At 27.6% G+C, this 23,939-nt stretch overlaps 2 non-coding genes across 2 annotated transcripts; both read left to right on the top strand.

Annotated features, from left to right (window-relative positions):
- Positions 1-305: 305 nt before the first annotated feature.
- TRNAG-GCC (transfer RNA glycine (anticodon GCC)) lies at positions 306-376 on the top strand. Its single transcript has one exon. It is a non-coding gene; the product is annotated as a tRNA-Gly (tRNA).
- Positions 377-19,083: 18,707 nt separating this feature from the next.
- On the top strand, positions 19,084-19,154 carry TRNAG-GCC (transfer RNA glycine (anticodon GCC)). The gene has a single exon. It is a non-coding gene; the product is annotated as a tRNA-Gly (tRNA).
- The last annotated feature ends 4,785 nt before the right edge of the window (positions 19,155-23,939 follow it).

The raw sequence follows: 23,939 nt of genomic DNA, 5'->3' as shown, positions 1-23,939 counted from the left end.
TTTTGTATATATAATTGGAAAATATTATTTTATATCGATTTAGTCGATAGTTGAGTAAAATTGGTCGGACGTATTTGTTTTATATACCTTATAATATAAGGTGTATTATAATACTTTTTTATTGTTGTATGTTTTATTAATACAAAATATTTATTTTTGAAATGGTCCTCGCGTGAAAAGGCAGTGTAGAAGACATTTTTGTTTCTGGTATTACAGTGAGCTGTAGTTGATACAAGACCAATTGTTTCTAAAATAAGCAAACGACTCATTGCTACATAACATAATTGTTAAAAACCGGACAACAAGCACCAGTGGTCTAGTGGTAGAATAGTACCCTGCCACGGTACAGACCCGGGTTCGATTCCCGGCTGGTGCATCGGCTGTGATGATAATTACACTCGCAATGGCTGGGTCCGTTGCTCTCACTGATCATCTGACTACAATGAAGTGCTGTTTGAGCCTTTAAATTTGTTTAAACATTTTTTTCTCTCACTTTTTTTTTTAAAAAAAAAAAATTCCTGTCCAAAAAGGACTTTCAAATAGTAGTTTATCACTTTATTAAATATTATTTTTATTTACTCTTTTCATATACGGACTTCAAAGTATTAAGAATATTTTTTTTTTTTGGGGAATATATTTTTGAAACATAGTTAAGATTCTTGTAACAAATAAATCAGACCGAATGAGATAGAAATTCAATTGATTTAATATCTTTTCATTGTAACAAAGTCGGCAGGAGATTAATTATAAAAAAAAAAAAAAAGTTCGGCAGGAGTTACTAACACAGTAAAACCAATCTAATTTGCTCCCAAAATGCCTTGTGAAATTTGACGACAAAACAGAACCACAAAAGAAAAGGATCATCCATCTATACAATAAAAGAAACAAACTAACTGCTTTGCTAATAAATAGACATAAACAAAGTAAAGAAAAGGACAATATATTATAAGAATAATTTGCCTGTAATTCTAACTTGTGAATCTTATAACTTGACACACATTGTCACACGTCACTCATTTTCAATCGAACACAGAACACAATGTTTAAAAGAGACAAGACTAACACAACACTACAGTAAAAAAAAAAATAAAAAAAAATGGCACTTTGGGTGAGGAGAAAATTTGTCACAATAAGTTTCTTTTTTGCCACAAAAATTACTGATAAAGACGGTTGAAAAAAATGGTTTTGCACGCAATTTTAATAAAATATTTAAGTGGGTTCCGTTTATTGAAAATAGAAATGTAATTTATATTCACAATCTATGTTTCGAGTAGAGAAATCTAATGTTGTTGATTTCTCAAAACCGGTTTTTGATGAATGAGAAATTAATGTATTTAGATGGACATTTTGTTTTTGAAAAAAAATTAGATGGACACTTAGATAAGATCATTAGTCGGCAGAAGATGAAAGGCATCATCCCACATTGAAAAACGAATTTTAATGAGGATACTTTAAATAGTGGAAGGTGATTAGTTAATATTATTAAACAAGTGTGAACTTAAGTTAAAAGTCATTGTTCGCTTTGCTTGAGCAAATGACCCGTGGGCCGTTGGGAATGTTTGGTTTGTTAGAACGGAATCGGCCGGTCGGACCGGTCCGACCGTGACCATCTTCCTTTCGGTGAAAATGAGATTAAAAATATGAAAAAAAAAATAATATTTTTAAAATATTAAAATTAATAAAATAATGACATATTAAAAAAAATAAAAAAACCCGGTTGAACTGGTTCAACCCTATATAACCATAACCCAAATGGTCGTTCGATTCCATAGTCGGTTCGGTTCTAACAACATTGCTTCTAGCTAATCGGAGTGTGATATGTGTCCGTGTTTGGACCATGTGAAAATATGCCACATCTTTTCAACCCTTTTTTTCTCCTAAAGTTGTGTCTTTTGCACATAACTTTTTCAGTCCTATTAATGGAGCCCCTGCATAATGTAAAACTCACTCATTCGAATTCACTACATTATTCTATAAAATGAAAATCTTAATGTACATTTTTGTAAAATGAGAAATATAATATATATTGTTGTGTTTTTTAATTTTAATTATAGAAATTTTGACTTGATAGAGTAACCAACGAATAGTTGGTGTAGTTGCAATTTGGCTAAACTTAGGGATAATTTAGTTTTTTCCTGTTTTCTATTCAAGGGGTTATGTGCCTAATTTCATACCATAAGGCGGTCATGTGCAAAATGTCAAAACCACAAGGGGGTTATGTGCCTAATATCATCGTAAGGGGGTTATGTGCAAAATATCAAAACCACAAGAGGATTATGCGCCTAATTTCATACCATAAGGGGGTCATGTGCAAAATGTCAAACCACAAGGGGGTTATGTGCCTAATTTCATACCATAAGTGGATCATGCACAAAATATCCGAACCACAAGGGGTTAAGTGCTATTTACCGTTTATTTTAAGCCCTCTGAATATTTAGATATAAAATTACTTTTTGTCAATCACGGTAAAACATATAACCAAAAGATCATATGAAACAACTTTTGGTCATCCATAGTCGATTAAGGTTCCAGCCTGCGCGAATTTCTATACACGCGCCGTCATCTGCCCGATCCACAAAATAACCCTAAATCTGCCTCCCCATCGTCACCACACCGCCGCCACACCACACTATTCGACCAATCCCTAACAAGAATAAAATAAATAAAATTTATAATTCATTCAAAAAACACAAATTAGCATTTCAATGTCCACAAAAAAAAAAAAAACATAAACGATTCAAGGCATTTGTCAACCATTGTTAGTCATTCAATAAACAATTTCTGAACACATGACAAAACCAACACTAAAAAAATAAAAAATAAAAACTAACAAAAAAGAAAAAGCAAATACATTCATCAACATCAATTGCAACAGTGATTTTCTCATGACTCGTCCTCGTAGCCGTCAACCCACTACGTCCTCGACGACGAGCGTCAGTCATGAGCTTCAACGTCTTCGGTGTAAACCACCGCCGCTAACTACAGATCCTTCACCACCCTTCACGCGGCGGCGAGAGGCGGCGACAAACACTCTTCCACCACCACCACCGTCGGTCGATATCTTGTTTTTCCTCCAAATTTCAGTCGAGAAGAGAAGAGAGAAGAGAGTAGATGAGAAGATGAGAAAAGGAGAAGAGAGAACGGCAAATGAAATGGGTTAGGGTTTTGAAACGTGAAAATGAGATTTAATATTAGTAAGGGTGGTTTGAGAATTATTAAAATAGCATTTGAGTGAGATATTAGCTAAGGGGGCTTTCTCTAATTATTTTTGGGAGGGGGTGTTTCCTTTACTCATTCCTACATGAGGGGGTTCTTGCTAATTATCCCTTGATTTTATTCTAAAAATTTCCTTATGGATATTTTTAATTTGGGCACTTTACAAATAAGTCCATCAATTGGTACTTATTCATAAAGGAGTCCATATAAAAAACTATTTTACAAAAAAGTCAACACATTGTTGAGAGGTTTGTAAAAGAATAAAATAGCCCCTCATATTTTAATATGCTCCAATTTCATCCTTTAATTCAATTTAACCTCAATTTGACCCCAAATTACACAAATCATTCAATTTTGACCCAAAACACAATTTTGAGAACAATTTCTTTCGTCGCCGCCGTTGACTTTTTTCTTCTTCCAGATCCGCCGGTTTCCGGTGTTGACAGTCTAACGCTGGTCTCCGACTTTAACTTTTTTTATTCTTTTTATTTTTTTATTATTTTTTTTTTTCAAAAATATCATCTGCGCTCAAAGTTATTGTCATAGCCTAAAAATTAGTGTCATCCATAAGGCAAACTATACTAGTAAAGTTTGTAAGTTTTTTCTAAGCCTAATCGAAATTTTGATTCTATTTTACTCTACAAATCTTTGTTTTGTGACATGTATAATGGATTATCAAGTTTTCTTTCATTATTAGGATTTTTTTTGTGTTACCTTTCGTGGTAAATTTTTTTTGTAGATTATGTTGTGATTTTGAGGAGTTTTTTTATGGTAATTATACTGCATTTGCATACTCATAATACTGCAAAAAATAAAATATTACCATTGTTTAGAGTAATTTTCATATATGTATCTTTGTTGTTGATAATATTGGTCCGATACACGCGTCTCATCTCTTATGATATGGCTACGTTTCTATTCTAATGCCATTGACAACAACATTGTGACGCGTATCACGCAGACTCATCCTTATACAAAGTTATTTTTAACTTTTGTGCTTCTCATGTTGATACTGATGTTGTGGTGAACACCCTCATCCCTTAGGGACAAGAGTGTAATTAATTCTCTATAATTATACTGTCATTTGGATAGTGTTTTTGTGCATTGATATACTGGTGCAATGTCATTGACAGTACTTTGTGTTACATGATTTGATCACCATACTATGATTTACAGCCTGATCACGTAGCTGCAAGCGTGTCATTTTGGAATTTTCGTGTTACTTCTGTCAACGATTAGGTTGACAAATTGAATGTTACATCTTCGTTTAACTTTTAATGAAAAATCACCAAACAAAGGGACAATGGACGACATTGAAAGTTTATCAGCACTTAAGGACTCCCATTCTCGAGCAAACTAACTGCACAACCACTCTAAATTCTTTAAACGAATAAAATGCACCATATCTCAACACCAACACAATAGAAGTACGCATCCTATAATCCCTCATAAACATTAACTATATTGTCATCAACAACAACATTATACAACATGTACAAGAAATGCAATGTTAACATAATTATACTGTGAACAACAATCACAATGCAATGCGACACAGTCCCATCCCAAAAGCATTAACGTAATTATTTATACTGTCACAAACAGTATATTACATAACAGAGCTCCCTTAATCGAGAATTTCACATATACCATACCATTATGCATACACGAATTCAACACAAATGAGCTCCACATAACAAAAAGTTTAAGAAAACTGCATCTCCCAATAGCACAATAGAAACATCACTGATGATTACAATATTTGCACACACATTTAAAGCACGAAATACAAACGGAAAAAATTGAAAATTAAACTCCAATGAGCATAAAAAACGAAAATCATTCACAGTGTCATCTCACTTTGAAGACAAAATACACCTAAAACAAAGGTAATTGCGAAAAACTCAAAATCAGCCACACATATTCAGTACCATACATCATTATGTTTGATTTTCACAATTTGTTTACATACCTAGTTCAAAAATCAACGCCACAAAGTAAAATTACAAAGAAAATATAAACACAATAATATTATTATCAACCACATAAATATTATTTTGTTTTGCCTTTTTATTTCATTAGATTTGTTGACCGATTAACATAATAATATTATTGTCTACTAATGTAATATTACTGTAAACAAAACGATACAATTGTGTTTGACGGTAATATTATTGTCGTTACGTACAATAATATTACTGTGGTTGACAGTAATATTACCGTCAACCACATCTATACTAATTCCTTTACATTTTTGTTATGTTTACCTACGTTGAACGGTCAACATATTAATATTTCTCTCTCAGACAATAATAGTGATTTTTGTTGTGTCAATATTACTGTGCTGGAGAGTAATACAACAATATTTACTGTGTTAAATAGTAATATAGTTAATATAACTGTCAACCACAACGATATTATAGTTTAAACGAACCAAAAAATGTTGAAGAAAAAAAAAATTAACAAAAATGTCAAACCGCCGGCCAGCAGTGCCAGAAAAAAGAAAAAAAAAAATAAAAAAAACCAACGCCGGAAACTTGCGGAAAAAACAGACAAAGAAAAATAGTCAACGGCGGCGACGGGCGAAATTGTAGTCAAAATTGGGTTAGGGGTCAAAATTGAATAATTGTTGAAATTAAGGGTTAAATTGAATTAAAAGAAGAAATTTGAGCATATTAATACGTGAGATGGTATTTTAGGATTTTACACACCTTGAACATTGTTTGGATTTTTTTTTATAAATTTTTTTCTTATCTGAATCCCTTTATAAATAGGGGTTTTTGTGATAAAGTCCCCAACCAAGCATGTTTATTATTCTAGGTTTAGGGGACATATCTCTTTCACCAATAAGCCCATCACTTTAATATTTATTATAAATAAAGGAAACACTCATGTATATCCCAATATTACCCTCAACCATTTATACCAAATTCTTAATTGTAACCCCAATTTAATCAATTTTGTCCACAAAAATCCAATTTTGACCACAAAAATTCAATTTTGACTTTTTTTTGGAGCATATTTTAATATGCTCCAATTTCATCATTTAACTTAATTTAATCTCAATTTGACCCCAAATTTCACATATTATTCAATTTTGACCCAAAACTTTTTTTTTTCACAAACATTTTTTTTTCAAAATTTTTTTTTTGCCGCCGGATTCCGGCGTTGATTTTTTTTCTCTTCCGGATTTTTTCGCCGGTTTCCGGCGTTGACTTTTTTTTTTTTTTTTCTTTTCTTCCGGATTTTTTCGCTGGTTTCCGGCGCTCTCCGGCGTTGACTTTTTTTAGTGTTTTTTTAGGTTTTTTTTTTTTTTTTTTTTTGGTTTGTTTTGTTTTTCCACGTCCGCCGCTAAACGTTGACCGTAATTGTACTGTCACTGACAGTAAATTAACGTAATTATACTGTCAATGATAGTTAATTGACGTAATTGTACTGCCGTTGACATTACATTTATGTAATTGTGCTGCCGTTGACAGTAAATTAATGTAATATTATTATTTTTTATTTTTTATTGTTTTTTTTTTTGTTTGATTTGTTGACAAGTCAACGTAATTATATTACTGTCGTTGACAGTAAAATAACTGTAAACACAATAATATTACTGTCAACAACATCAATATTATTATTTTTTTGGGGTTTTTGTTTTGTTTGAGTTATTCACGGAGTAACGTAATAATATTACTGTCTATGATAGTAATATTACTGTAAACACAATAATATTACTGTGGTTGACGGTAATATTACTGTTGTTATAGTAATATTGCTGTCAACCACATCAATATTATTATTTTGTTTGGATTTTTTTTTTTGTTTGAGTTATTCACGGAGTAACGTAATAACATTACTATAAATTATTGTAATATTACTGTGGTTGACGGTAATAGTACTGTTGCTATAGTAATATTACTGTCACTCACAGTAATATTAATTCTTTTGGTTTTTTTTATTATGTTTACATTTGTTGAACGGTCAACATAGTAATATTACTTTATTACACAATAATAATGAGTTTTTTTGTGTTAATATTAATGTGCTAGAGATTAATATAGCAATATTACTGTGTTAAACTATAGTTTAGTTAATTTTACTGTGTTTAACAGTAAGATAGTTAATATTACTGTCAATCACAGCAATATTGCTGTTTAAACGGAAAAAAAAAAGTTACAGCAAAAAAAAAGAAGAAAAAAAAAATAAATTAAAAAGTCAACGCCGGAGACCGGCGTTGACCGCCGGTCAACACCGGAATCCGGCGAAAAAATTCGGAAGAAAGAAAGAAAAAAAAAAACAAAAAAGTTGAAAAAGTCAACGCCGGAATCCGGCGGGGAACAAAAAGTTTTTGATAAAAAAAAATTTTTTGAAACAAAAAAAGTTTTGGGTCAAAATTGAATAATTTGTGAAATTTGGGGTTAAATTGAAGTTAAATTAAGTTACGGATGAAATTGGAGCATATTAAAGTATGAAGGGTTATTTTAGTCCTTTACAAAAATCTGGACCATGTGTGGACTTATTGGTAAAAGAGTTTTTTGTCTTGATCTCTTTATAAATAAGTACCCATTGATGGGCTTATTTGTAAAGTCCCCTATAAATAAGTAGCCCATTATTGACTTATTTGTAATAGACCCTTAATTTTATTGAAAATGGTAAAAATTCAACAAAGTAACAAAATTAACTTATATAAAAGATACTCTCCCAAATATTTAATAAAGGGACTATTTGACAAATCCCTCATTGAATTTTGACTTCACGATAAATCCATTTCTATTAATTGATATTTGTTATAAACTCAATTGACTCGAATTATTCAAAACATCTCTTAATATTACTGAAAGTTACCATATTATATTATATAGAAAATCAATTAATTTTTTTAAATATGCAAATCCCCTTAATATTTCCCATATCACGCCATTTCAGTTTTATTTTTCCTTTTATTTTTTTATTTATTTTTTTAATGGTTTTCTTTATTTCAATTTAAAAAAAAATTAGTTATTTTTTATTTTTTTTTATTATTTTTTTTATTTTTATTTTCGATTTTTTGTTTTAAATTTTTTTTCTTTACATATTTCATATTTTTCATTTTAATTTTTTTAAATAGTATTTTTTATTTCGTTTTTGAATGGTTTTTTTGCTTAATTTCAATTTTTAAATGGTTTTTTATATTTGTTTCCCTATTTTTTGAATAAAAACATATTTTATTTAAATATTTTTTAATTAATTTTTTTTATTGAAAAAATTATTTTTTTTAATATCTAAAAAAAATCTAGCAGGTTTATGAAAGTGGAATTCACTATACAGTTATTGAAATCTACTACAATTGTTTTTGAAAGTCACTATAAATTTATTGAAACCCACTACGAACTAGTCGAAATCTACTATAAATTTGTTGAAAACCATTATAAATGTATCGAAACTCTCTACGAACTTGTCGAAATCCACTATAAACATATCGAAATCTACTATAAATTTTGTTAAAATCCACAACAAACTTACCGAAATCCACTATAAATTTGTTGAAATCCACCGATCGAAATCCACTATAAATTTATCGAAATCCTGTATAAATTTATCGAAATTCATTACAAATTAGTCGAAATTCGTGTAGTGGATTCCACTTTGATAAAGCTGCTGGATTTTTTTTTTAAATACTAACAAAAAATAATTAATTTTTTTAATCGTAATATTAAAAAAAATTAATAAAAAATAATTAAACAAAACATTTTTTATTCAAAAAAACTGGAAAAAAATATAAAATAAATTATAAAAAAAATCAAAATTAAGAAAAAAAACCATTAAAAAATGAAAACAAAACTTAAGACCATTTTTTTAAAATCAAAATGAAAACATGAAAAAAAAAAATATATATATATATATATATATATATATATATATATATATATTAATAAAACAATTTAAAATAAAAACTGATAATGAAAATAAAACTATATTAAAAAATTAAAAAAAATCAATTTATGTTTTAATCGAAATAAAGAAAACCATTAAAAAATCAAAAAGAAAAAGGAAAAACAGAAATTGACGTGAGATGGGGAGAAATTAGAACTAATACTAATACTAATATCATATTCATACTAATACTAATACTAATATTAATACTAATACTAATACTAATACTAATACTAATACTAATACTAATACTAATACTTATACTAATACTAATATTAATACTAATACCAATACTAATACCAATATTGATACTAATATTAATACTAATACTAATACTAATACTAATACTAATACTAATACTAATACTAATACTAATACTAATACTAATACTAATACTAATACTAATACTAATACTAATACTAATACTAATACAAATACAAATACTAATAGTAATACTAATACTAATACTAATATTGATATTGATACATATATTAATACTAATACTAATACTAATACTAATATTCATATTGATGCTCATGCTAATACTAATATTGATATTAATATTGATACTAATACTAATACTAATACTAGTACTAATACTAATACTAATACTAATACTAATACTAATACTAATACTAATACTAATACTAATACTAATACTAATACTAATACAGTAATACTAATACTAATACTAATACTAATGATAATATTAATAATAATACTAATACTAATACTGATATTGATACTGATATTATACTAAGACTTATATTGATACTGATATTGATACCCATACTTATCCCCATACTCATACTCATACTCATAATCATACTCATACTCATACTCATACTCATACTCATAGTGATACTGATAATGTTATTAATATTGATACTAATATTGATACTAATACTAATATTGATACTGATACTCATATTGATACTCATACGTAAGTAATGTTGACATACTTACAAATTAAACGTTTAAATTTAGTAATTTTGCCACATAATGAAATTAGTCATTATTTGTTTACTGTTAGTTGAATAAAATTATTATTATTTGAAATAAATTAAATGAAGATACATAAAGCATATGTCAAATGTAGGTACTACCGCTTGTAAAAAATATAGTTTCCATTTAAACTTTATATATAATGATATCAATAAATATCCATTATTAATTTCCTTTTGCCTCTAATTCTTCTCTGTATATGATAAACAATAAAAATAAGTTTACGATTTATATACTTAAACATAAATTAAATAGCAATTGAAAATTGCTAAAGGAAAAGAAAAAAGAAGATTGACACATATAATAGAAAGTAAATAGCAAATTATGAAACAAAAATCTGGAAATACGGCTATTAATATATAATGGGTATCTAGAAAATATGTTGGAATATATCTTTAAATATTTTATTTGATCTAGAAAAAAATATGTGGCTATCATCTATATGTAACATTTATATTGACCATTTAATATATATAAATATATATATATACACATATATATACACACACACACTATATCACACACATAATATTTAAAATAGACTAATTGATTACATAGTATAAGGAATCGTTATAGGTATAAAAAAATAGTGTATAAATATTAACCAACCAAGTATATAAATATTAATTGATATTCATATTAACTACCAAATAATAGAAAAAAATCAATGCCAATGTGATTTATAATTCTTGTTGTATACAAAAGTAATGGCAAAGAACAATTCTGATCTATTATGACTTTTGTAGACAACTGGATTAATTTCAAAGAATATATTGCGGTCTGCGGTAAAAGTTAATAGACAATATATATTGTTACATCTTAAATCCTTGTACATGTCAGATAATAAGTCCTCTTGATGAGTTGTATTACACGTTAAACCGAATGGCTCGATTGTGCTATATCAATCAACCTATAAACACTGCAATAAATAAATAAACAAACAAACAATTATACCATTAAACAATGGGGAGAATGAGACAAAAATATATAAAACATGAGAACAAAAAATATTCGATAACAAAAAACACATAAACATACATTTGTAACATTAATCAACTCGTCCATAGTGCTTTATATCTGCATCCGTATAAGACCGGGTAAAAAATGAACATGAATATAATGAACGAAAATAAAAGGACCAAATGAAAGATAAAAAAAAAATGAACTGAGTCGTGATGTGAATGAATTCGCTTGGTGTGGATGAATGAGCTAGTCGGAGGGTTTTATAGGTGTGTTTAGGGAAGAAAAAAAATTAATTTTTAAAGATGGCAAAACAAATCATTAACATAAAAAGAAAATCGAATAATTTGTGCTTTCATGAAATGGAATTGGCATTATATTATTTGCTTGCTTGTGTTAATTATTAACATTATGGTAAGTTCATAATTTTATATGGAATTTATCAATTAATTAAGAGGCATTAATGGACCCCAATAAATATATTTTATTCCGTAATTGTTGCTAACAAAAATTAATTATCATTTTTACAATGTTATAAATGATTTAAGGATTTAGGTTGAGAGCAAATTTGGAGTTAAAAAAAGGAAAGGATGTGGGTCATATTTATTTTTGTAAAAAATATTTAGTTCAGAAAAAAATATTATGGTTGTATCTCATATCTAATAACGTTTCCATCTAGGGACCTCTAGCATATTAACCCTAAAAAAATGTTTTAGGATGAGGACCTTAGTTTAGCGTGATTATAACAAAATATGTAGATGAAGAGTGAGATGAATGAGTTGGGGTATTAATACTTAATTTTCACACACTAAATAAGTAAATAAAACGATTTGAAGGAAATCATATATTGTTTATATTAGTTTTAATGTCTATATAAATGCATATATACTAAAACATGTATACATATATATATATATTTCACTATAATTGGACGTAATTAAAATAAATGTAAACTCATTTCATAACATAAAAAATAGGGTTAATAGCATTTCGCCACCTAGACTTTGCCCGTTTTTGCACTTTACCACCTTAACTAAAAAAAGTTGCAAGGGCACACCCAAACTCATTTTTTTTACGTCCATAACCACCTACGTGGAATATTCCGGCGAATCTTCTCATTTTCCGGCGCACGCGCGATGCATATGATAGACATGATTGACAACAAATCGGGTGATTGATTTTATTTGATGCAAATTCAGATAACTTATTAATAATTAATAATTCAAAGTCAAACTTTACATAAATTAAAATTAATTATGGTGATATTATTTCCATAAGTTATCACTTATCAATATATAATAGATATTATATCGATTATATATATATGTATATATAGATATGTATATATAGATATGTATATATAAATGATTTAGATAATAAATGCATATCCGAATTTTAATAAAAATCAAAATATATGAAATATACACACTATCTTTTTTTTTCTTTTTTTCTTTTTTCGTATTAATAAAAATATAAATTCCATAATATCTTAAACAACATATTAATTAAATTAAAAATTTAAAATATCCAGTCCATAAATATACTATATTTGCAAAAGAAAATAAAATAATTCCAAATTATTATGACACCAAAATATACGGAATGTCTACTTTTAATTAATTGATTAATATGATTGATATAAGATATCAATTAATGATATAATTTATATATAGTTATTTTCATGTATATTGATAAATTAATTTATTAATATATTTATTAAAAATTAGAAAACATTATGTATATATATTACTGTCAAATTATATATATATATATATATATATATATATATATATATATATATATATATATATATATATATATATATATGGGGTTTGTGCATAAGTCTCCAACCAAGCATTTGTATTATTCTAGGTTTATGGGCTATATCTCTTTCACCAATAAGCCCATCCCTTTAATATTTATTATAAATAAAGGAAACATTCATGTATATGACAATATTACGCCCAACCCTTTATACTGAATTCTTAATTGTAACCCCAATTTAATCAATTTTGTCCACAAAAATCCAAATTTGAACACAAAAATCCAATTTTGACTGTATTTTTTTCAAAAAAAAAAAATTGGCTGCCGGATTCCAGCGTTGCCGGTCAACGCTGGTCTCCGGCGTTGACTTTTCGATTTTTTTGGTTTTTTTTCTCTTCCGGATTTTTTCGCCGGTTTCCGAAACTAGCGTTGACTTTTTTTTTTTGGTCTGTTTTTTTCCGCTGCCGGATTCCGGCGTTGACTTTTTTTAGTGTTTTTTTTTAGTTTTTTTTTAACGTCCGCCGCTAAACGTTGACCGTAATTGTGCTGTCACTGGCAGTAAATTAACGTAATTATATTGTCAATGACAGTTAATTAACGTAATTGTACTGCCGTTGACAATACATTTATGTAATTGTTCTGCTGTTGACTGTAAATGAATGTAATATTGTTATTTTTTATTTTTTGTTAATTTTTTTTTATTTTGTTTGATTTGTTGACAAGTCAAAGTAATTATATTACTGTCGTTGATAGTAAAATAACTGTAAACACAATAATATTATTGCCAACAACATTAATATTATTATTTTTTTGGGTTTTTTGTTTTGTTTGAGTTATTCACGGAGTAACGTAATAATATTACTGTCTATTATTGTAATATTACTGTAAACACAAAAATATTACTGTGGTTGACGGTAATATTACTGTTATTATAGTAATCTTGCTGTCAACCACATCAATATTATTATTTTGTTTGGTTTTTTTTGTTTGTTTGAGTTATTCAAGGAGTAATGTAATAATATTACTGTCTATTATTGTAATATTATTGTGGTTGACAGAAATATTACTGTTGTTGTAGTAATATTACCGTCACTCACAGTAATATTAATTCTTTTGGTTTTTTATTATTTTTACATTTGTTGAACGGTCAACATAATAATATTACTCTATTACACAATAATAATGAGTTTTGTTGTGTTAATATTACTGTGCTAGAGATTAATATAGCAATATTACTGTGTTAAAATGTAGTTTAGTTAATTTTACTGTGTTTAACAGTAATATAGTTAATATTACTATCAATCACAACAATATTGTTGTTTAAACGAAAAAAAAGTTACAGAAAGAGAAAAAAATCAAAAAAGTAAATGCCGGAGACCGGAAAAAAAAAAACAAAAAAAATTGAAAAGTCAACGCAGGAATCCGGAGGCAAAAACAAATTTGAAAAAAAAAACTTTGGGGCCAAAATTGAATGATTTGTGAAATTTGGGGTCACATTGAGGTTAAATTAAATTAAGGATGAAATTTGAGCATGTTAAAGTATGAGGGGCTATTTTAGTCTTTTGTAAAAATTTGGACCGTGTGTGGACTTATTTGTAAAGGAGTTTTTTATATGGATCTCTTTATGAATGAGTACCCATTGATACGCTTATTTGTAATGACTATATATATATATATATATATATATATATATATATATATATATATATATATATATATATATATTAAATTTATATATTCAAATGAAAACATTATGAAATATATATTAATTTATTAATATATTCATTTTATACAGATATCCCAAATTTGTTTTTGTTGAATGGATATTCGAATATTCCAAAATATTTGAAATTAAAAAAAAAACAACCGTATTCCTTTATTATAATATTTTATATTAAAAATATATTTTCTTTCTGAAAATTATTTGAATATTTGTAAACAAATTGACTATCGTGATTTTTTTTCAATAAATATATTTTGTAATATGGCCAATATAAATAAGATATTTTTTTTCTCGAATTTATAGAAATTAAATTTGGAAATAATATATATACATGTGGTAAATGTTTAAATGACTGTACAAATGTTAAATAGAAAATAACTTAAATACATACCAAATTAAAAATTACAACTCACCAATTGAGGAATCTACCTCATCAATTGAATTCCAACTAAGCAATTTTGACGAATGACATATACATTTGCCACATGTCATTCATATAGAGCATATATCCTCTTTTTATATTATACTAGCATTTTTTCCCCGTGCGATGCACGGGATAACATTTCAAATGAAAATGATGATTAGTTTAATGCATGATAAAAACACTTATAATAAAATTTATTAGTGATATCGGTAACAACCTTAACATTTATACAAATTTAATAATACAAACTCATTAAAAAATACTATAAAAACTTGATTGTCATAATATGAAATTGATCATTAAATAATTGAAGCAAATTTTTTTATAGAGAAAATAGGTTGGAAAATAGGAGTTAAAATAATAATAATAATAATAATAATAATAATAATAATAATAATAATAATAATAATAATAATAATAATAATAATAATAATAATAATAATAATAATAATAATAATAATAATAATAATAATAATAATAATAATAATAATAATAATAATAACAATAATAATAATAACAATAACAATAATAATAATAACAATAATAATAATAATAATAACAATAATAATAATAATAATAATAATAATAATAATAATAATAATAATAATAATAATAATAATAATAATAATAATAATAAAAATAATAATAATAATAATAATAATAATAATAATAATAATAATAATAATAATAATAATAATAATAATAATAATAATAATAATAATAATAATAATAATAATAATAATAATAATAATAATAATAATAATAATAATAATAATAATAATAATAATAATAATAATAATAATAATAATAATAATAATAATAATAATAATAATAATAATAATAATAATAATAATAATAATAATAATAATAATAATAATAATAATAATAATAATAATAATAATAATAATAATAATAATAATAATAATAATAATAATAATAATAATAATAATAATAATAATAATAATAATAATAATAATAATAATAATAATAATAATAATAATAATAATAATAATAATAATAATAATAATAATAATAATAATAATAATAATAATAATAATAATAATAATAATAATAATAATAATAATAATAATAATAATAATAATAATAATAATAATAATAATAATAATAATAATAATAATAATAATAATAATAATAATAATAATAATAATAATAATAATAATAATAATAATAATAATAATAATAATAATAATTAAAAAATATATAGATGTAGTGGATTATTGCTAGCCGAGATTTGGTGTTAAAGTAATTAGAAAAAAAGGGCTACAAAATAAAAGATAATATATATCCAAGGGCACTTAATTAAAAGAGGGACATCCAACTTTTTTGTCTTTCAAATAAATCCAGCCCATTCAAACTTGTTTGCAAATAAGGAAAATCATTTTATATATACTAAAATTACCCCCAATTCATTGAAACCCAATTTAAATCCAATTTCATGATTTATACACCAATTTAGCCCAATTTCATGAATTAACCAATTTTAACCCTAATTTTAATTTCGGCCCCAATTTTTACCCGCCACCACCGGAGACCGCCGGTCGCCGGCGTTGACCGGCGTAGACTTTTTTTGTTTTTTTGTTGAAATTTTTTTTTTCCTGAAATTTTTTTCCGGCCGGTCAACTGCCGTTGACCGCCAGGTCTCCGGCGTTAACTTTTTTTTTTTTTTTTAATAATTTTGTTTTTTCTTAAAAAAAATATTTAATTAATATTACTCTCTTGGCTGCTAAATTACTGTCTCCGACAGTTATTTAACAGTCGGAGACAGTAATTTAACTATTAATTGACTCTTTTGTTTTTTTTTTTCTTCAAAAATATTTTAATTAATATTACTGTATTCGTTGCTATATTACTGTCTTCAGCAGTTATTTAACTGTCGGAGACAGTAATTTAACTGTTAATTGACTTTTTTATTCTTAAAAAAAATATTTTTAATTAATATTACTGTATTGGTTGCTAAATTACTGTCTCCGACAGTTATTTAACTGTCGGAGACAGTAATTTAACTGTTAATTGACTTTTTTTTTTTTTTTTTTTTTTCCCTTAAAAAAAATTATTTTAATTAATATTACTGCCTTGGATGTTAAATTACTGTCTCCAACAGTAATTTAACCGTCTTAGACAATAATATTAATAATATTACTGTTCGGAAAAATAATATTCATAATATTACTGTTCCAAACAGTAATATTACTGTCTGAGACAGTAATTTAGTAGCAAAGACAGTAATATTAATTAAAATATTTTTTTTCTAAGAAAAACAATTCAAAAAAAAAAAAAAAAAAAGTCAACGCCGGAGACCGGCGGTCAACGGTGGTTGACCGGCCGGAAATTTTTTTTCAGGAAACAAAAAAGTTTCAAAAAAAAAATAAAAAATAAAAAATAAGTCAACGCCGGAGACCGCCGGTTAACGCCGGAATCTGGCCGGAAAAAAAAACATTTCAGAAAAAAAATTATTTTCTGAAAAAAAAAGTTTTGGGGGTTAATGTGATATATTTATTTAAATTCGGGGTCAATGTGTAATATTAAGGAAGTTAGAGTATAATGGGTGGAATTGATAAGAATTATATTATTGAGGGTATTTTAGATTAAAGACATGGGGATGGGCTTAATTGAGAGACTGTTTTTTTTGTGGACCAAAATGCATTTAAGTCCCATATGATGGGCCTTTTTGCCATTTGCCATATATATATATATATATATATATATATATATATATATATATATATATATATATATATATATATACAAATAAATTAATTTATTTTTACAAATATGCCATTAGGGTTTCCTATATTGCCCTAGCGTTTCCTTCTTTTATATATAAGATATAGATATAGATTATTTTAATGGAGCGTGCTAAATCCCACACTAAAAGTTACTAAATCCTGCACATAAATAAAAAGAACAATTTATTTCTCTATGCTCTTTTTTCTCTCACTTCTCTCTAGGATTTCTAATTAACAAATTAAAAAAAATAATTGAATCAGAAAAAAAAAAAAAATTATATCTTCTTACCACAACCCACAACCCCACCAAGCCCCACCCCCACCCCACCCCCGAAACCCCACACACACACCCGCGCCTGCCATGGACGCCAATTTCATGGTAGGAGCACCTTCTTCCCTCATGGATTACGACAACCCAATCTCACCCACCGGCTCCGGACTACGACCACTCCGGACTGCGACCCAATTCCATCGGCTCCACACAACTTCTTCCCTAAAATTTGTTTTTCCCAAAACATCAACGTAACATAAAAAATTTATGTTAATTCGAACATAAAATAAAATTAATAGGTAAAGATAAAATGATTACTTTAATTGTAGAATAAATTTGTGAAGATTTTCTTCAAGTCCAATTTATGATGTTTTTATGCTAGTATCATGGAAAAAGAACTGTGTTGGAGTGGTGTTGAGAAATATTTTTGGGCTATTTTATTTTTAAAGAGAGAAAATAATTTAATTATGTGTATGATCTAATAATTTCCATGTGGGATTTAGCATTTCAATATTTTATATCGATTGAGTCGATAGTTTAGTAAAATTGGTCGGAAGTATTTGTTCTATATATAGCTTATATTGAATTATAGGTATATTATAATACTCCCTCCTTCCCTTAATATTTGTCACTTTTGCCATTTTTTCATATTTCAAATTATTTGTCATTTTATTATTCCAATGAATAATTAATTGCAATCTTTCAATTTTGCCCTTCCTCACTCATAATTAATTGAAATATAATTAATTAAAAATCAATTAATGGCATGGGCATTTTAGTGATTTACTATACTTTTTGCTACTATCTATGCATATTTATTGAGTTTCTTAATATGTGTGCAACTAACAAAAGTGACAACTATTGAGGAAATGAGGGAGTACTTTTTATTGATGCATGTTTTATTAATACAAAATATTTATTTTTGAAATGGTCCTCGCGTGAAAAAAGTGGAGAAGACATTTTTGTTTCTGGTACTACAGTGAGCCGTATTGGATATAATAAGTAAGACGATTCATATGAATTCGTATTATTATAATATATAACGTAATTGTTAAAAATCAGACAACAAGCACCAGTGGTCTAGTGGTAGAATAGTACCCTGCCACGGTACAGACCCGGGTTCGATTCCCGGCTGGTGCATCGGCTTTGATGATAATTGCACTCTCACAACGACGGTTGGGTCCGTTGCTCTCACTGATCATCTGACTACAATGTAGTGTTGTTTGAGCCTTTAAATTTGTTTAATGGTTTTTTATTTTAAATATTTTTTTCTCACTTTTTTTTAAAAAAAAAATCCTGTCCAAAAAGGACTTTCAAATAGTAGTTTATCATTTTACTAAATATTATTTTTATTTACTCTTTCCATATACTGGCTTCAAAGTATTAAGAATATTTTTTTTTGGGGAATATATTTTTGAAAAATAGTTAAGATTCTTGTAACAAATAAATCAGACCGAATGAGATAGAAATTCAATTGATTTAATATCTTTTCATTGTAACAAAGTCGGCTGGAGATTAATTTCCAGGAAAAAAAAAAAAAGCTCGGCAGGAGATTACTAACACAGTAAAACCAATCGGATTTGATCCCAAAATGCCTCATAAAATTTGACAACAAAAACAGAACCACAAAAGAAAAGGATCATCCATTGTACAATAAGCAATCCTAATAATGCACATAATTTTGTCCCACTTCATAAATAGTGCCCAAAAGATAATAAAATCGACAATAACATTTGTCATATTGGCTATTTGTAATTTAATATTGTAACATGAATTTAGATCTATTTTGAATGAGTGGTTTGACTTAAAATCATTAACTTTTACATGTTTATTGTATTTTTATTATATAGATATATATATTTTATACTATTTTTAATAGTTCGTCCAATATTTTATTTTTTACGATAGGATGCAATATGTGAATTAAAATGATACGACCTACATTTTTGAATTGATAACGTTATTATTATATCTTATATCGTAGTATATATAATTGTGTTATTTGTCTACTCTTTTGCCTTCTTCAGCATATATATAAATGTGTTATATCATAGTATATATAATAGTATATAAAATTTTATTTTAATTCTTTGTTTCAACTACTTTATTATAACGTAATAAAGTTTTATTTTTTATTTTTTTAAATTTAATATATTTTTTATTCCCTGTATGCTGCCGGGCGAGAAAAAAATTAAGTGCGTTGCTAATAAATACTAAATAGACATAAATAAAGTAAAGAAAAGGACAATATATGTTGTAAGAATAATTTGCCTGTAATTCTAACTTGTGAATCTTATAACTTGACACACACTGTCACACGTCACTCATTTTCGATCGAATATAGAACACACTGTTTTAATGAGACAAGACTAACACAACACTACAATATAATAAAAAAATAAAAAAATAAAAAAAGAAAAAAAAGAAAAGAAAAAAACACTTTGGCAACGACCGTCGAAAAAATTGGGTCTACACCAAACTTCAGTAAAATATTTAAGTAGGTTTCGTTTATCGAAAATAGAAATAGAATTTATATTCACGATCTATGTTTCGAGTAAAGAAATGTAATGCTGTTGATTTCTCAAAATCGACTTTTGATGAATGAAAAGTTAATGTATTTAAATGGACACTTAAATAAAATCATTTATGGGAATGGGAAGATGAAAAGTATCATCCCACATTGGAAAAATAATTTAATTGAGAACACTTTAAACAGTGGAAGGTGATTATCTAATAGAATAACTAATAAGCAAATGTGAGTTTAACTTAGAAGTCATTGCGGGCTCTGTGGGCCCGAGCACACGACTCGTCGGCCATTGTTTGGTTTGGAGTCTTAGATTTCCTTCTTCAAGGAGATCCGTGTGCATCAAAACTAATTAAGTTTTTTGTGGCCATGTGAAAATATGCCACATCTTTTCAACCATTTCTTTTTCCTCAAGTTATGTCTTTTGGACATAAATAGAGCCCCTTCATAATGCAAAACTCACTCGAATTCGCTACATTCACCAGCATATTATTCATATCTTCCTTTCATATCTAGAAAGTCCAACGCTCTCGTATTTTTCGCCTTACTTCGAACCTTGTTGTGCTGCAAACTCGAATACCTGCAGGTCGTTGTATCTTGGGGACAGTTGGCTGGAACCGTTAGCACTAATACGGGCCAATATTGTCGTACGGAGAAAGATTCTAATTCTTGCCTCGACTTCTTTTCTTCGTACTAAAATCTGTTATAAATTTGGTTTCGAAATATACCTCACAAATAACAATCGTGAGACAATATTCTGTATCTTTTGAAATGGAAAACAAAAATGTTGAAATCGTTGATGTAGCCGTTGATGCACATGTTGCGCTTCATGTTGGCTTTTGCGCTGAAAATTCCGATGGCTCTTTTGAACCACACTTCTTCCCCTGCTCATGGAGAGAGGTTGAAAAAATTCACCGGTATCAAATTCAAAAGATGGCAAGAAAATATGACGTTCTACTTGACAACCATGAACCTTTAAGGGTTCTTGATGCAAATTACTCCAACTGTGGCTGAAGATGACACCGGCGCTCAAAGAAGGAATGCTTACGACGCTTGGTACCACAATGACTTCCTTTTTTGAAACTAAATCCTCAACGGACTCGACAACACGTTGTACAACGTCTACAACAACGTCAAGACAACAAAAGAGTTGTGGGACTCTCTCGAAAAGAAGTATAAAATAGAGGATGCCGACTTGAATAAATTCATAGTCGGATAGTTCCTAGGGTTCAAAATGGTGGACTCCAAAACGGTTGTGGAACAAGTCGTGCAACTTCAATTGATCTTGCATGACATACACGCCGAAGGGATGGAATTGAGCGAATCTTTCCAAGTAGCAGCTATTATCGAGAAGTTACAGCCTCATTGGAAATAATTCAAGAACTACCTCAAGCACAAGCACAAGAAAATGGGGGCTTGAGGACATTATTGTACGACTTCGAATTGATGAAGACAACCGCAAATCCGAAGCGAAGATGGGGAAGGTCAAGATAGAGGGAAATGCAAACTTGGCCGAATGAAGTAGCAAAAAACGAAAAGCGGCAGCACATTCAAACAAGGCAAATAAGTTTAAGGGAAGTTGCTACAACTGTGGAAAGCCAAATCACCTTGCAAGAGACTATGGCCAACCCAAGAAAGAAAAGAAGAACCAAGCTAACATGATCGAAGACAAGAACGAGAATGACATGGATTTAAAAGTTGTCATCTTCGAAGCTAACGTGGTCGACAACCCTAGAGAGTAGTGGGTGGATACCGGAGCTACTCGCCACACCTGGTCCGAGAATGTGATGTTTTCGAACTACATGCCAATCAATGCAAGGGAGCTTCACATGGGAAATTCTGCAACTTCTAATGTTGTAGGATTGGGAAAGGTGGTTCTCAAGATGACTTCGAGCATAGAGCTTATGCTTGTGGATGTCCTGCATGTCCCGGGCATTCGCAAGAACTTAGTGTTCGGCTCTTTGTTGAACAAGACCGGCTTTAGGCTAGTGTTTGAGACTGATAATTTCATTTACACTAAGAATAGTGTATTCATAGGAAAATGATGAATACTAAGAGGTATAACTTTATATCTTTTAATATTACAAAATAATCAACCTTTAATTATTTGACTGTATCAACAATTTTAATTAGTAACTCTATCGCGTAAAGTCTGACCTACATAATAAAAAATCTTACATAAATATAATTTTTTTTTACTTTTAGAATTCAAGAAATATAAATATTAATTATTTCAACATTTCAAGCAAATAAATGTAATTATGTTACTTTATAAGATGTGAAAATATTATTAATATTAGAATTCAACAATTCACTTTTAAGACATATTAAATAGTTGTCGTAATTAAGTCGTGTATATCCCGACTTGAATGATTTTTTGAATAATTCTTATATTAGCATTTAAGCGAAAAGTAAATGATAGCATCCAAATTAAGATTAATTCCATTTTATTAGTAAAAATAAATAATTAGAATTGACTCATATGTATGTAAAATTTGATTAATGGGATGTTGACTAAATCTATGAAAATGTTTTGAAATACTGTAGTAGTTATTTGATATAAATTTATATAAATAAAGTATAATATTCATAAAAATCAAACTAATATTCTTATGTGTGAATAAACTCAGTAATATTGCTTAGTAAATTTTATGGTACTCTTCAACAATTCACTTACTCTTTGAAGCAAGCAATTCCACAAAATATTTTACTCGTTAAAGGAAAGCAAAATAAGTCACTTTTCCATTTTAGAACAACCATTAATATTTTTTGCCAATTTCGTCCCTACCTTTAACCACCTTATTAGGACCATTGTTGACTTATTTCAAAGGTCCCATATCACTTGTCTATATATTGAATGTAATTGTTCATTTTACTCATTGCACACACAAGAGTAAGAGACATAAAATATATTGTGTTACATCCGTCTGAACAAAAGAGAGAAGTGTAAAAAAAAAGGCTTTAATCAGAAGTAAAAATTGAAGATGGAGAAAGGAGGATGCTCAAATATTGAACATAAATACACAAGAAGAGCACGCACATCTGGTAAAAACTACACTCAATTTTTTCTAACCTTTGGTTTTTAAGACCTAATCTATATTAACAATGTGCATAGATTGTTTTTCTTTTTGGTCTTTTTTATTATTTTTCACATCTCTCAGTTGCGGAAGTAAAAAAACATGTTTTAGTTCACTGGATTTGATTTTTGGGTAATTGATCTTCTATTTAACGAATTTGGGGCAATTTAAGTTGACAAATATGTTTTATGCATCATGGATCTCCTTGTATTAATTGGATGAAGAGCGATATTTTTTCGTTGTCGTATATCATTCTATTCTGATTTCTTTTACGTTTGACAAGCTAACGAGTCTTAGGAAATTTTAATTTTTGTGCTAATTTAA

Source organism: Erythranthe guttata, chromosome 5 (assembly GCF_056151865.1).
Source record: "Erythranthe guttata isolate IM_541 chromosome 5, IM_541, whole genome shotgun sequence".
Lineage (NCBI taxonomy): Eukaryota > Viridiplantae > Streptophyta > Magnoliopsida > Lamiales > Phrymaceae > Erythranthe > Erythranthe guttata.
Note: the sequence above shows the minus strand (reverse complement) of the source record. Positions and strands in the feature narration are given on the sequence as shown.